The sequence below is a fragment of the Talpa europaea genome (genome assembly GCF_964194135.1).
Source record: "Talpa europaea genome assembly, chromosome: 7".
Classification (NCBI taxonomy): domain Eukaryota; kingdom Metazoa; phylum Chordata; class Mammalia; order Eulipotyphla; family Talpidae; genus Talpa; species Talpa europaea.
The window spans coordinates 51,967,575-51,982,770 of NC_140074.1; positions in this window are offsets into that span (position 1 = coordinate 51,967,575).

Below are 15,196 nucleotides of genomic sequence, written 5' to 3' on the forward strand. Positions count from 1 at the left end.
GTGCCTTTTCTTTCTTGCTTGCTTGCTTTTTTTTTTTTTTTTTAAATTCTCAGGGTGGGGTGGGGACATGGTGGGCACTAAATAACCGTGTCAAAGTTTAGGGTATTTAAAGTGCTCCATCTTGCCGTGTCTTTCTCCTTATTTTCACTTGAGATAGATAGTAAGGGATGTGGAGATTTGGGATGTGTCTTACAATGGATGGTGCTCTACATCCAATAAAACAGTATATTGTTGGCGCGATGATGTTCCTTCGGAGCTATTCTATTTCAGAATTTCACCCACATCTTTTGGTGCAGTTGAACTCTTACAACCCTGAGTCTGGAACTAGAGTTCATGGGCAGTGTGGACCTTGGTTTAGGCATTCTGACAAACTCAAGGAGAAGGTATCTATGTGGTTCTCTGTAGAGCTCCCCTGGTTATGGTAGCCCCAAGGTTCCTTTATGCTAGAGATAAGCAACTACCTCTGGGCAACTTTGGGCAGTGATGCATGTTCTAGAAGACACATGTGGGTGGAAAAGACTTTAGATGTACACCCTGACCTCTTAGATCTCATGGTCTAGTGGACACAACATAATGTCAACAAGCAATAGCAATGCAATATGCTAAGTGCTCTGATAGGGCAAATTGAAATGTCCACAGAAGGGAAACTTGTAATCTGTCTAGGTTGGGTGGGTGTGACATCACAGACGAAATGACATCATCTGGGTCCTGAAAAAGAACAGGAGATCACTGTTTGGGAAAAGAGACCTCCAGCAGCATGTTCACAAGCACTTGGGCACACTCAGAGTGAGTGATTTTTTTGCCATGTAAATTATGCTTCAATAAAGCTGTTTACAAAAAATTTTCTAAAGTGCTTAGAACAAGGTACATTTGGGAAATAATGAGAAAATCTGTGACCAGCAAAAAGGGTGCCTGTTTAGAGATGAGGCAGGAGGATTTGATTGTAATCACATTGTGAATTTTTGTCTGCCACACTAAGAAGTTTAAGTGGTCAGAAATTTAGGATAGTGTTAAGTAGAAAACAGAGATTTGGAAGTCAGCAGGACAAATTGTGAAGCAATGGGATTTGTTGTTATCAGCCATACAATGTTGCTGTGCTTTAGCACTAAATATAACTCATTTTCTTGGCAGCCCAGGAAAAAAAGAAAAATGTGGTTAGATAGCTCTTACTAACGATAAAGAGAAGCATGTCAGTTTGTCAAGAGAGACAAATTATTTACGTAGCCCTATACTCTAAGGAATTTCTAATGTGTTCCTTTGAACAACACAGTTTAAATGATAATCTGACATTTCTTTAAACTAACTCCTAAGTAAGAGTTAAGATCATAATTTTTATGTTTTTTTCCTATAGTGAAATAATACATGTTCATTGAAGTACATATACTGTCATAAAAGGAAGACAATAAAGTTGCTGGTCATTCCAGTACTTAATGTTTGTATCTATACAGATAGATTGAAAAGCATGTACAAAATAAGATTGTTTAATACATTTCATGAACCTACAGTTTTTGAATTTCAAAATACATTAGGGACCTTTCCCATGTCATTAATTATTCTTCTATCCATTTACTGCATATACTGAAACTTAATAGTCTCAAGCTGTTGAACCTATATTCAATTTTCTGATATTTTGTGCAATGTGTTACTGAACATCCTTAATTACACCATTGGGTCTATTCATAATGTTTCCTGTATCATAGCCTTTGGGTCTGATAATGTCAGAAACCCAAGTCAAACTAGTTAAATGAAAAGGAAATTATTATTATAATCATTGAAACAATCAGGAATATATTGGCTTCAGGCATTCATGGCTGGATTCAAGTGCTCAAGTTATTTCATTATGTGCTAAAGCTTTCTTTTTCTCAGCTCCACTTTCTTCTTTGTTGCTTTATTTTCAAGCAAGCTCTTTCCCCACAAAGTAGTAAAGATTGCCACCGGCAGCTCTGAGTTCATATGGTCTTCATGACCCTCAATTCTAGAAGAATTTTTCCTGATAACTCCAGTATGTCTCAGGGTCACATATACATCCCTAAACCAATCATTAAGTCAGGTCTGGAGTTCTGTAATTAGCCAAGACTGAATATTTGCCCACTCTGGGGTGAGGTCAGCAACCCTTAAATTACATAGATAAACAGGATTATTATTGTATGGAGGAGGGGCGATTCCTCAAAGGAAGGGATGTTAAGCACACCAAAAACCAAATAGACCTCCACAAGAGTTCTATTTGAATCATAGGATATATTTTTTTAAAAAAGATTTATACTATATATATATATAGTTAAGTTTATCGTATATATAGTTAAACTGCATTTCAGAAACAGATAACAATTTTCATTTTTACTAATGGTATATGAGAAAGTGTTCTTCCTTAAGCACTAATAGCCATTGGGTAATATCATTCTATTTTTAAAATAGCTTTATTTTTGTCAAGTAATAAATACTTCTGTAAAAGAAACCAATGAGAACCAGAGGTCTGCTATAAACTGGGTCTCTGATGGAAAAAAAAAAAGCACCCTGATTTGTAGTTTTTAATTAATTTTGCTCCCACTGTGACTTCTACCATAAGGGAGGTGTTTAACAACAGAGTTTAATAAGGAATAGCAATCTCCTTCCCCACCCCTTCCTAACACCAAAGCCTTCTCTCCAGTGGGAATTCCACTCAACAATTCTGTTTATTTTATATACTTTAACATTTTCTTTAAAAGTTTATACAAATTTATCTTATCCATTTTAAACATTATTTATAGGAATAATAGAAACATAGTTCCTTTTATGATAGGATGAGTAATTTAGCTCTTTTATATGGTTTCCCTACTTCCTACTCTATTGTTCTCCAGATTTAACTGATTGGGGGGGAGGGCAGTAAAATGACAGCAGTCTTTTACATTATTATAACCATGCAAATCTCCTTCATTGCTAGGTGTGAAATACACCTCATGCCTCCTTCTTGTACAGCGCATAGCTTTTCTTGGAGTTCGCAATTTCCTTGGTGTTTTTTCCTCATTTGTTTAATTTTTTCTGTATCTATTACTATTTCCCCCAAAATGTTCCATATTACCTGCTGTCAACCTATGTATCTTTCAGAGTTTCTGCTTCAATACACCAATTGCCCTTTCCCCCCCTGCAAACTTTCTTCTTATAGTCCCTTTCTTCTAATCTAATATGAACTAGTTGTTTTCTAGACCTGCCTTCCAGCTCTTGAACTGGCACTTCCCCTCAACTCTCTTCTATTTTGACTCTTCTGTTTTCTGAAACCTATACCTTTTTCCTTCTTGGTGTGGTTTGTTTGTTTGTTTGTGTACCAAACTTGAAAACATTCAAAATTTCCTTATAAGTACCCTCCAAAGAAAAGACATTTTACAAACAATTAACGTTCAACATGGGACTTACCGATTTTTCTAGGGGGGAAAGGAGTGAGAGTTTACATCGTATAGCATTTGGCTTACAACCTAATTCCTCATTAGACAATTCTATAATTTTTTAAATCCATTCCCCAATCTAGAGATATTTAGGTTGTTTCTGGTTTTAGGGAATTATGAATACAGTCCTTTAAACATTAGGAAGATTCATTATATATTCTGGACACAAGTCTTTATTAGGTATGTTATTTATAATTATTTTCTATCATTACTTGTATTTTTGTACTCTTAACTATCTTTTGAAGCACAGATGTTCTCAATTTTAATGAAATTCAATTTATCAATTTTTTTTTTAAGGATGCTTTTGGTGCTGTATCTAAGAAATCTTTACCTAACCTGAGGTCATGAAATGTTTCTCTATTTTCTTTTTTTTTTTTTTTAATTTTCTAGAGGCATGTCTTATTTATTTATTTATTTATTTATTTATTTATTATTTGTTTGTTTGTTTGGTTTATACATGCACTGGGTACAGTCAGAAGCGCGGGAGGGTGAGAGAATTCACCAGAGCCAGAGCGGGGAGCAGAGCAGGCAGAAGGACCGAAGTACACTGCTGAGGGGAGAAGCGGGCGGCAGGAGAGGTCTGCTCGCCATGTGGGACCCTCCTCCGGTGGCCGGGGAGCAGCCGGGGATGGAACCGGCTGCAGAGGCTGCAGGCAGCTTCGCAACCCAGCGCTCAACCGCTGCGCCACCGGGGAGGCCCAACGTTTCTCTATTTTCTACTAGAAGTTTTATAGCTTTAAAATTTATTTATTTATTTATTTTTTATAAATTTTATTGTTATATTCCCCATACAATTGCAGCCCCCCATTCTGACCCCAATCCCTCCCCTCCCGCCCCCGCCCCCCTAAAAGTGTCTCTGGTTCATAGTTTTTTGTTGATTTTGATTTTCACTTTCTTATAGTTATTCATTTTCCTGGTCCCTTATTTAAGTTTTCTAGATTCCTGCTATGAGTGAGACCATCCGGTATTTTTCTTTTTCTTTCTGGCTTATTTCGCTGAGCATGATCCCTTCCAGCGTCATCCATGTTGCTGCAAATTGCATGTGTTTATCTTTTTTGAATGCTGAGTAATATTCCATGGTATATATGTACCACATCTTCTTGATCCAGTCATCTATTTTTGGGCATTTGGGTTGTTTCCAAAGCTTAGCTATTGTAAACAGTGCTGCTATAAACATAGGGGTGCAGGTGTTCTTTGGAATTGATGTTTCTGTGTCCTTTGGGTAAATACCTAGGAGTGGAATTGCTGGGTCATATGGAAGCTCTATGTTTAGTAGGTCCAGAAATCTCCACATAGCTTTCCACAGTGGTTGGACCAGTTTGCACTCCCACCAACAGTGCAGAAGAGTTCCTTTTTCTCCACACCCTCGCCAACATTTGTTGTTGCTAGTTTTTTTAATATGTGCCATTCTCACTGGTGTAAGATGGTATCTCATGGTAGTTTTGATTTGCATTTCCCTGATGACAAGTGATGTTGAACATTTTTTCATATGCCTGTTGGCCATTTGCATTTCCTCTTCAGAGAAGTTTCTTTTAAGCTCTTCTGCCCATTTTTTGACTGGATTATTTTCTTTGTTGTTGTTGAGTCTCATCAGCTCTTTGCAGATTTTTGTGATCAGTCCTTTATCATTAGTGTTGGGTGCAAAAATGTTCTCCCAGTTGGTGGGGTTTCTCTTTGTTTTTGTTATTGTCTCTTTTGCTGTGCAAAAGCTCTTTAATTTGATATAGTCCCAGCTGTTTATCTTTGCCTTCACTATCACTGCTTTGGGTGATGTGTCTGTAAAGATGTCTTTGATGTGCAAATCACGTAGTGTTTCGCCTATATTTCCTTCTATATATTTTATGGTTTCAGGTCTTATGTCTAGTTCTTTAATCCATTTTGAGTTGATTTTTGTGTATGGTGTGAGGTGGTGGTCAAGCTTCACTCTTTTGCATGTAGCGACCCAGTTTTCCCAGCACCATTTATTGAACAAACTTTCTTTGCTCCAATGCATAGTCTTTGCTCCTTTGTCAAAGATTAGTTGACCATAAATCTGTGGGTTTATTTCTGGATTTTCTATTTGATTCCATTGGTCTGTATGTCTGTTCTTGTTCCAATACCATGCAGTTTTGATGATTATGGCTTTGTAGTATAGTTTGAAGTCTGGGAGTGTGATGCCTCCATTCCCTTCTTTTTTTTTCAGGAGAGCTTTGGCTATTCGGGGTTTTTTGTGATTCCATATGAATTTCATCAATAATTGTTCTATTTCTTTGAAGAATGACATTGAAATTTTGATTGGAATAGCATTGAATCTGTATATTGCTTTTGGAAGGATGGCCATTTTAATAATGTTTATTCTTCCAATCCATGAGCAGGGGATGTCTCTCCATTTCTTTGTGTCTTCTTCTATTTCTTTTAACAGTGTTTTATAGTTTTCTTTGTATAGGTCCTTTACCTCTTTTGTTAGATTTATTCCCAAATATTTGATTTTTTTTGTTTCAATAACAAAAGGGATGGTCTTTTTGATTTCTTCTTCTTCAGATTTATTGTTTGTGTATAGGAAGGCTACTGACTTTTGCGTGTTGATTTTGTATCCTGCCACTTTACTGAACTGATTGATGAGTTGAATTAGCTTTTCTGTGGAGTTTTTGGGGTTCTCTATGTATAATATCATATCGTCTGCAAATAGTGATAGTTTGACTTCTTCTTTTCCTATTTGGATTCCTTGGATGTCTTTCTCTTGTCTTATTGCCCTGGCTAGGACTTCCAGTATTATATTGAAAAGCAATGGTGAGAGTGGACATCCTTGTCTTGTTCCAGATCTTAATGGAATTGCTTTCAGCTTTTCACCATTGAGAATGATACTGGCTGTTGGCTTGTCATAGATGGCCTTTATGATGTTGAGGTATGTTCCTTGTATCCCAAGAATTTCAAGGGCTTTTATCATGAATGTATAGCTTTAAAATTTAAATTTAAATTTAGGATTATATTCCACTTCGGGTTAATTTTTATATAAGGTACAAAATATGAATTGAGGTTCTTTTATTTATTTATTTGTATATAAATTCTTTTTTTGGCAAATGTTTTAGCACTATTTGCTGAAAGAATAACTTTTCTCCATTGAATGCTTTTATGCCTGTGTGGAAAGTCAATTGACCATTTATTTGTGACTTTATCTCTATTCTGCTCCAATAATCTAAATACCTAGCTTTTCTCCAATATAACACCGTCTTAATTAATTCAGTTTTATTTTTGTTTTTTTAAAGATTTATTTATTTATGCATAGAAGAACAGGGGTACAGGCCAGAGATGTGGGGGGGCGGTGAGAGGATTTACCAGAGACAGTGGGAAACAGAACAGGCAGAGTGAGTGAAATACATTGCTGAGGGGAGGGGGACCAGTGGGCGAGTCAGGAGAAGACTGCTGCACCATGTGGGTATCTCTCTGGTCGGGGATTGAACTTGTGCTGCAGTGGCTGAGGACAGCTTCATAGGTTGCGTCTTAACCCCTTGTGCCACCAGAGAGGCCTGATTAATTCAGTTTTAAAGTAAGTCTAGAAAGGAGATAGTATGAGTCCTCCAACTCATGTTCTTTAAAAAATTTTTTTGGTTATTCTAGTTCTTTTACTATAAAGAACTTGCAGCTATATGGGCATGAAGGCCAGAGAGATAGGGCCCTCTGACCTTCTTTCTCTCACACCATCTACTCTCCTAGCCCTGCAGATCTTCACTGAAATGGACACTGCTGGGTTTGCTGCAGGGGCCCTTCCAGGGAGCTAACTTGGCTCTGGGTCTTATAGTGAGTAATGATGTTAGTGATGACCAATGCTTGAGTTGTATAAAGCTCTTTCATATAGCTCTACAGACTTACCATAAGAGACAGGTAAAGCAGAGAGAAAAATGCATATTTCAGGAAAGAAGATATTTTACATGCAGGTCAAATCCCCTTGCTCTACAGATGTGGAAACAGGACTCCATGAGTTTAAGTAACATTTCTAAAATCTTCACTTTATCTAGAGGAAGAACAAAGCCTTGAATTCCAGGTTCTCAGTTTGGTCTTAGATCAATGGCTAAACTGGAAGTCATGGAATGTGAGTGTTATAGATAAAATCTATTGAGTTGGGTCTAACTTGAATCTCTTAAGAATAAATAGGCTTTCATCATTTATATTTCTTAGAGCTATGTTACTCATGTGAAGGATCATTACAACTCTTAGTAAAAGTAAAAAGTGATGAAATATTTTTTAAAAATTGTTTCTCTGGGCATTGTCCCCTTTCCTGAGCCAGTCTTTACTGGATAATGTTAACATTTATACATCTGGACCACTGTATACAAGGAATATATACTACTTTAAATATCAATATTTTCTAGAACAGACATTAAGTGACAAATCAAACTGAAACTATTCAAAAGCATTAAGAAATTATTGATATCATTGTAAATGAGAATTGTGGTATTTGCCTGATGGTAAACTTGTATCTTGGAGATAAAGGTTATTTATCTTTCTGAGTGTAGATAACTGTTCTGGAAACCATTAGGAGAAAATCATCGCTTCATTTCTCTGAAGCACAGCTTCCCTATCTGTGATCTGAAGGTGTTTTGGTTTCTATTGCCATGTGAAAGACCACTACAGAACATAATGACTTCAAACAATAAATATCAAATACTTTTTTTCTAAATCCACTATTTTCACTAGGGTTCAGCAGGAAAGGCTCATCTGCTCCAGATGCCATCAACTGAGGGCTAGGGGATACACTCTCAAGATAGTAGGCAAGATGGTGCAGGCTTTTGGCTGAGAGTTAAGGCAGGTTTAAGGACTGTTTCCTCTATATGGCCTAAGCTTCCTCACAGCATGATGGCTGAGTTCCAATCAAATGTGCTAAGAAGGAAACCTAGGTAGAAGCTATATTGCTTTTTTAAGACCTAGCCTCAGAAGTCATATAGTATCATTGATAGAGTATAATGACTGCACCCATGACAGCCCACCCAAGGGAGGGGACATAGACTTGACCTCTGATGGAAGGTGGCAAGGTTCTAGAAAAGCATTTGGGCTGTAATTATTAGACCTATTTTTGGAAAATACAACTTGCCTCATAAGGGATTACACCAGATTATGTCTGGTTCCTTCCAGACTGAGGAAAATTTCTAACAGTGAGTTTAGAAACAGTAATATTTTTTAAAACTGTTCACCACTTCAGGATGAAGCTACTCCATTCCCTGTCAGGTAGAGGCAGATAATCAGGTCTTCTGATTCCCTGTCACGTTCAAGGTTTTTCCCCTAATCCAGTGACTAAAATTTGCCTGAGCCCAAGTACCACCTATTGCTCTCATTAAAGCACACATTTCCAGGTTGTCCTCTGGAGACTCTGACTCACCAGGTTTGGATGGAGGCCTGGGATCATACTCCTGCTAAGGAACATAAGTATACTAACACCTTGCCCTGTGGCTTAAGATCTCTGAAATCCTGAGCAATTCATTTAAGCTCTCTGAGCCACAGTTTCCTTTTCCATAAAACGAGTTAATAGGACACATCTTATGGAGTTGCTGTAAAAATCAAATGAGATTGTGCATGTGCATGTATGCATTTGTGTGTGTGCACGTGCGTGTGCAAGTATATGTGTGTGTGTGTGTGGTGTAGCATTAGTAAAATGCTTGTTCAATGGTAAATACTTTTATGGTTTTGCTCTTATCATTCATATTGCTGTTCATGCAAGTAGTAATGAGGACCTATATGAGGTGATGGTGGCATTGTGATAGCAAAGAGGGAATGACTACAAAGGAATATTTTAGGAGTGGAGTTGATAAAACTGGCGATTGGAGTGCAACCCAAGGAAATAGAAGAGAGAAGGATTTTGGGGAATCAGGCTTTTGTAAAATGCATTCAGATCAAGTTGGCCCTTCTATAGATAATACTATGTCATATCTGCCAGCACAGCATTGGAAGGGGGTGAGTTTTGTGCTCAACGGTTGCAAAGTCAGGTGTCACCACCTTTGTCAGTCTAAGATGAACCTGAGCATAACCTGCACTATATTCTGAGTCATGCTATTAGTGCTGAGCTAGAGGCCCCAGACTCAAGATGTGACCTTCTTTATGTGCCCTATCACATAACAGGTCCTGGGAAATATTGAAGCTGACTTAACTCTACAAACTTCCTTCCATTCATTCTAGCCACCTTGCTTCCCATGCTTCCTAGCCACCTTCTCCCATCAGCCTTAGCTCAACCCTATGAGGCCCACAGAACAAAACCTAATTTTTCTTGTATCACATAGGCCTCCAGAGAATAGGAAACATATCATATTCCCTCATATTTCTGATTTTTTTCCCTCTGACTAAAATAACACCTTTCTATGTACAGAGAACATCTCAGTTGTTCACTGCACAATGCAGCAGCTTCTGCAGTGTTTGATATAAAGCTGTCACTTTACATACCCCCTAGGAGCATGTACTCATATACTGCCACTTTTCAGATTTCCTAGGAATAAGGGAGCTTAGCCAGAGAAGTGAAGACCTGGAATATTTAAATATCTCAAGAACATCCAGGAGGAGAGGGGTTAAACCAGGTTTGCACATGACCCCAATGATAGAATATGAATCAGCACCTGCAGAAACTGAAGCCCATGGAAGAAGAAACCCCATACTTTTATGGATTTGCTGGACACGCTCTTTTTGTTGATTTGGGTCCAGACTTTAAAGTTGCAGAGCAGTTTGCAAACAAACTAAAAGTGATGGCCATATCCTGTGAGGGTGGCAGACCATAAAGGTAGCAGGGATTTTCATCTGTGTTTTTCTGGTAATGATGAGTAGTTCTATTCAGCCATCCACAGACTAGTTCCTCCGAGAGACTAAAGTCTGAAATCTCTTATCCAGGCTGAGACTAGGTCTGGATAACATAGATAACCTTCCTGTCAATGATTTACAGAGTATCAGAGCTTAGAAGAAACTTCAGCAGTCACTTGGGTGGGCCCCTGTATGGATGAGCAAAGGGTGCACAGTTACATTCATTGTTTTTCTGTACACCAGTCAGATAGACCACTAGCCCATTATTCTCCCTTCTCAGTTGTTTTCCATGGAAAAGAAATCAATAACTTAAGCTAAGAGCCTTTTTCCCCCAGAACCTCAGTTTCCTCATCTGCTAGGTGAGGGGAATGTCCCCAAGATACCCAGGACCTTTTCAAGCTACAAGCATCAGATTAAAGTAGAAATAAGATCCAGGCATTCCAACTCCCAGCCAGGGACTGAGCATATACTTCTTACCTCCTAGCCTGGACACACACATGTACACATGCACACACACATGCACACACACACATAATCACAGAGAAATAGAAAGAATCCTTCTTTGCCTTTTCAAAACTGTGTAATGTAATTATAATGATTACTACAGAGAGCACTTACTACTAAATATGAGGATTCATTTCTGTAATGCTGATATTTCATATTAGGATCCTTTTAGGTTCAATAAACCTCAAGGAAGATAATGGAAGGCAATTGCAGCCTGTATTTTTAAATATACAAGCAGTTGTTTAGATACTTTTTTTTTTCTGCACTGCTGCTCCATGGGAGAAGCAAGAGCTAGGCAGTTACTTCTATAAAAACACAATATTCATAAGCAAAATACTTCCTGATTAACCAAAGCTCTGACAGCAATGTTGGCAGACAGTTTAAATCATTCTCTTGAGATCTGAACAACATTCAAATAGGATCCAAGATCACAAACTTACATGGATAATTCATGTGTAAGAACTGTAAACATCAATAAGCACATAAAAACATATTTAACTTCACTTGTAATCAAAATAACGAAATACATTTTTACTGTAGTGGGATAACATTTTGTTACCTATATAATTATTAAAATACTGTCTGATGATGCCCAGTAGATCATGAGTGCCACCGAATCCAGATTCTGGTGCAGGTTAGAAGAACAAGATGCAGGTGCCACTGCTCCTCCCCAGCAGAAAGGAAAAGCATCCTGCAAGCCTCACCTCAGTGGTCTGGAGGCAGGGCAGCCCCAGAGGATGATGTATTTCTACCATTTTTCACTGACTAACCACCCCATCCAAGGCAGAAACCTCAAAGGGAGAAGGTCAGAGCATCAATGGAGGGAGGACACAACTTTGCATGAAGAGCAGTGCTCGGCTTAGAATAATGCCTTTTCCAAGAAATTCCAATGAGCAAGGACCTCTTCTAAAACAATTTGGGTCTCTGAGGGAGCTTAGCCAGAAAAGTGAAGACTCAGAGTGTTCAAAGTTCTCAAAAGAGTCTAGTAGGAGAGGGGTTAAACATGTTGTTCATATGTCCCTAAAGACAGAACGTGACTCAGCAGGCAGATCCCGCAGGAAGGCCACTTCCAACTCAATACAGATAGTTCCCTATCTTTGAACAAAATGTGTTGTTGATTAGATAATATTTGCAGGTATTAAAACATTCAAAAGCTACAAAGGGATATACAGTGAAAGGGAAGTGATCATCCCATAACTCTCCCTCAACCACTCACCGCCCTGTCTCCCTTCCTAGCTAACGATATTAGCAATTTCTTGTATATTTTTCCATAAATAACTACATACATAAGTATGTGATAGAGACTAGGGAAATTTTTTTACCTTTGCCATTATGATGCATAATATCTCAATCTTACCTTGACTTGAGTCTCTTATGAGTGAAATTGAATATTTCTATATGTTAGAACTATTTATAATTGCTTTACCATAAATTATATTCCCATCTTTTGCCTGTTTTCTGTATTTTATTGTTGATTTTTAGAAACTTAATCTATTCTTCCTTTGTTTGTCTTTGGCATTGTAGTATTCCTAAATTTTATTTGTTTTTTGAATATGTTTATAGTATTTCACTCATGCATACTTTTTTGTCTTTATTATCACATGTATTCTTTGCCTATTTAATGCTTCCAACTTTCCCTGCTTCCAAATTAAATTTTTTTTAAAGATTTATTTGTTTGTTTGTTTGTTTGTTTATTTATACAAGCACTGGGCACAGTCAGAAGCGCGGGAGGGTGAGAGAATTCACCAGAGCGGGGAGCAGAGCAGGCAGAAGGACCAAAGTACACTGCTGAGGGGAGCAGCGGGCGGCAGGAGAGGTCTGCGCGCCATGTGGGACCCTCCTCTGGTGGCCTGGGAGCAGCCGGGGATCGAACTGGCGCTGCAGAGGCTGTGGGTAGCTTCGCAACCCAGCGCTCAACCGCGGCGCCATCGGGGAGGCCCCCAAATTAAATTTTATTTTCTTCTAGTACTTTTGTGGCTTCATCACTTAAATATTTGATTTATTTGGATTTTTTTAAGGAATAAAGAGTAAGATATCAGAAGATGGGATTCAGCTCTTATATTTCTTCAGATGGTCATATAATTTATTTAAACTTCAGAACCTTTGGAGGATCAGCACCATGTATGATTCATCTCTGTATCCTCTAAGCACCTCTCAGTAATAATAACCAGCACTTACTAGCTCAGATGTCCATACATTCATGTGTTTAATGACTCCAAAGCTCTTGCACTTTCCAGATATCCCTCCCCTCACAGCACAGTGCCTTACCCATAGGCTCTCAGACAGTATTACTTAAATGAATGAATACATTTGCACTTGCCATTTTTTTGGCCACATCTTGATTCAAACAAAGCAGAACAATTCATAGAACCCAATCAGACCAAGCAGATAGATGCCTCTATACATCAAGCATGGATTAGGCCATTGCATTGACCTACGCATATCTGGGCCACTTACCACTGGCCTCCTAGCAAACAGTTTAACTATTATGAGCTTCTGTTTTCCTCATCTGTGAAATGGGAAAGCAATACCTAGCTCAGAGGAGTATTATGAGGATCAAATGCATAAGGTTTTTTGAAGGATATCAAGGTGGCATGTCTTAAGATATTAAGGATAAAGTGTGGATAGTGTAGATCTCATTAATGGCATACCCCTATGGAGACTGGACAGAGGACTGAGTTGTGGAGGAGGTGGGGTTAAAAGTAGTTATTTCTGGGCCTCCCCGGTGGCGCAGCGGTTGAGCGCTGGGTTGCGAAGCTGCCCGCGGCCTCTGCGGCGCCGGTTCGATCCCCGGCTGCTCCCCGGCCACTGGAGGAGGGTCCCACATGGCGTGCAGACCTCTCCTGCCGCCCGCTGCTCCCCTCAGCAGTGTACTTCGGTCCTTCTGCCTGCTCTGCTCCCCGCTCTGGCTCTGGTGAATTCTCTCACCCTCCCGCACTTCTGACTGTACCCAGTGCATGTATAAACAAAGCAAACAAACCAGCAAACAAATAAATAAAGCATGCCTCTATTAAAAAAAAAAAAAAATAGCATTCTTTAAAAAAAAAAAAAAAAAAAAAAAAAAAAAGTAGTTATTTCTGTTCCCCAAGTGACCATTCTCTGACATAAACTGAAATTCCCTCTGGAGCTGCACTAATGGACACATTAGTATCAGTTGACAAAGTACCATATGCTCTGAAATGTTCTCCTATTAAGCTTCATGGAAAGTGGCAGAAATTCATCGTCCATTATAGCAAATCTGCCATAACTTTAGTTGCTAGTAAAATACACTCTTAGATCTCCTAGGTTCTGGAAGTCCAGGCTGTGCCCCAACTACAGGACATTTCAAATGGTGTTTTTTAAGAAGTTCTGTAAAATAAGACTATCATTGTCAATCCTAGGCTCATAAAAGCATCTATTATTTTTTAAAAATAAATGTATGCTTTAATAATGGATTATTTTGTGAATGCTCTGCTGTTTGGTTTCAAGTAAATCAACATGTGTAACAGTTATTAGTGAGGAACCAGATTGTGAAAATACATCATATCTTCAGTGCTATTAGAGACATGGTTTTTCATAATTCAACACACCATAGATTTACAGTCCCTCCCTTTGCAAAAAGTATCATGTCTTTTAATATTGATCAATATGCATAAAAAGTGTGGAAAAGAAAGACAAAGATCCACAAAGTGAGGGATTGGGGAAGGCGAATTTCAAATGCTAAGATCTGGGAGTTTCAAAATACATAATAATAGCTGCCTTTTATAAATGTCTAAAACACTCCTTATTCTTTAATCCTCACAACACTCTTCAAGGTCAGTATTATCTCTTTATATGATGAGAAAACTGAAAGGTTCCTTTAGTTGTTCAAGGTCACAAAGCTAGTAAGGGTTAGAGCTGGGATGCAAGCCATGTCTGACTCCACAGCCCAGAATATCCCTCAGATTCAAAGAAGTGACTGAAACACAATGTTGCAATACATAGCACATAGTAACAAAACATGAATAAAGCCTTGTTTTTTTAAGAAAATCTAGGTCATACATCTCTCTCCCTATACTAGAGATGGGAGAGAATGCCTCCAAGATTGTGCCCAGAGCATCTCCATGCACTGTTTCCAAAATTTAGGGTTACAAAGGAGTTTTCACTTTTGAAAACAGTCCAGGCTGGCACCACCCCTGTATCCTCTAGTTCCTTCAGTCGGGTTTGCTCTCAATGTCTTTGACATTGGGCTTCTGCTTAACAGGATTTGAATTGAAAATAGGATCCCACTGGTCTCCCCTCTGCCAAAGTTAGAAACACTGACATAGCCCCATTCTCTGTTTTATAGTGAAGACACTCAGACCCAGAACAGGTTTGATGAAATGTCACCTAGATGAGTAGGACAGATTCTTTTCTCCTTAAGAGTTTAATTACTGGGTCACCACAGTGAAACTATTGGGGAGAAAAAGACAAGCATCAAGGGAAGTATGTTCGAAGAGTCTTGAGCCTGTTGACCTAATAGGGGATGAAGGCAGAACCAGATTTAAATTCTGGTTCCA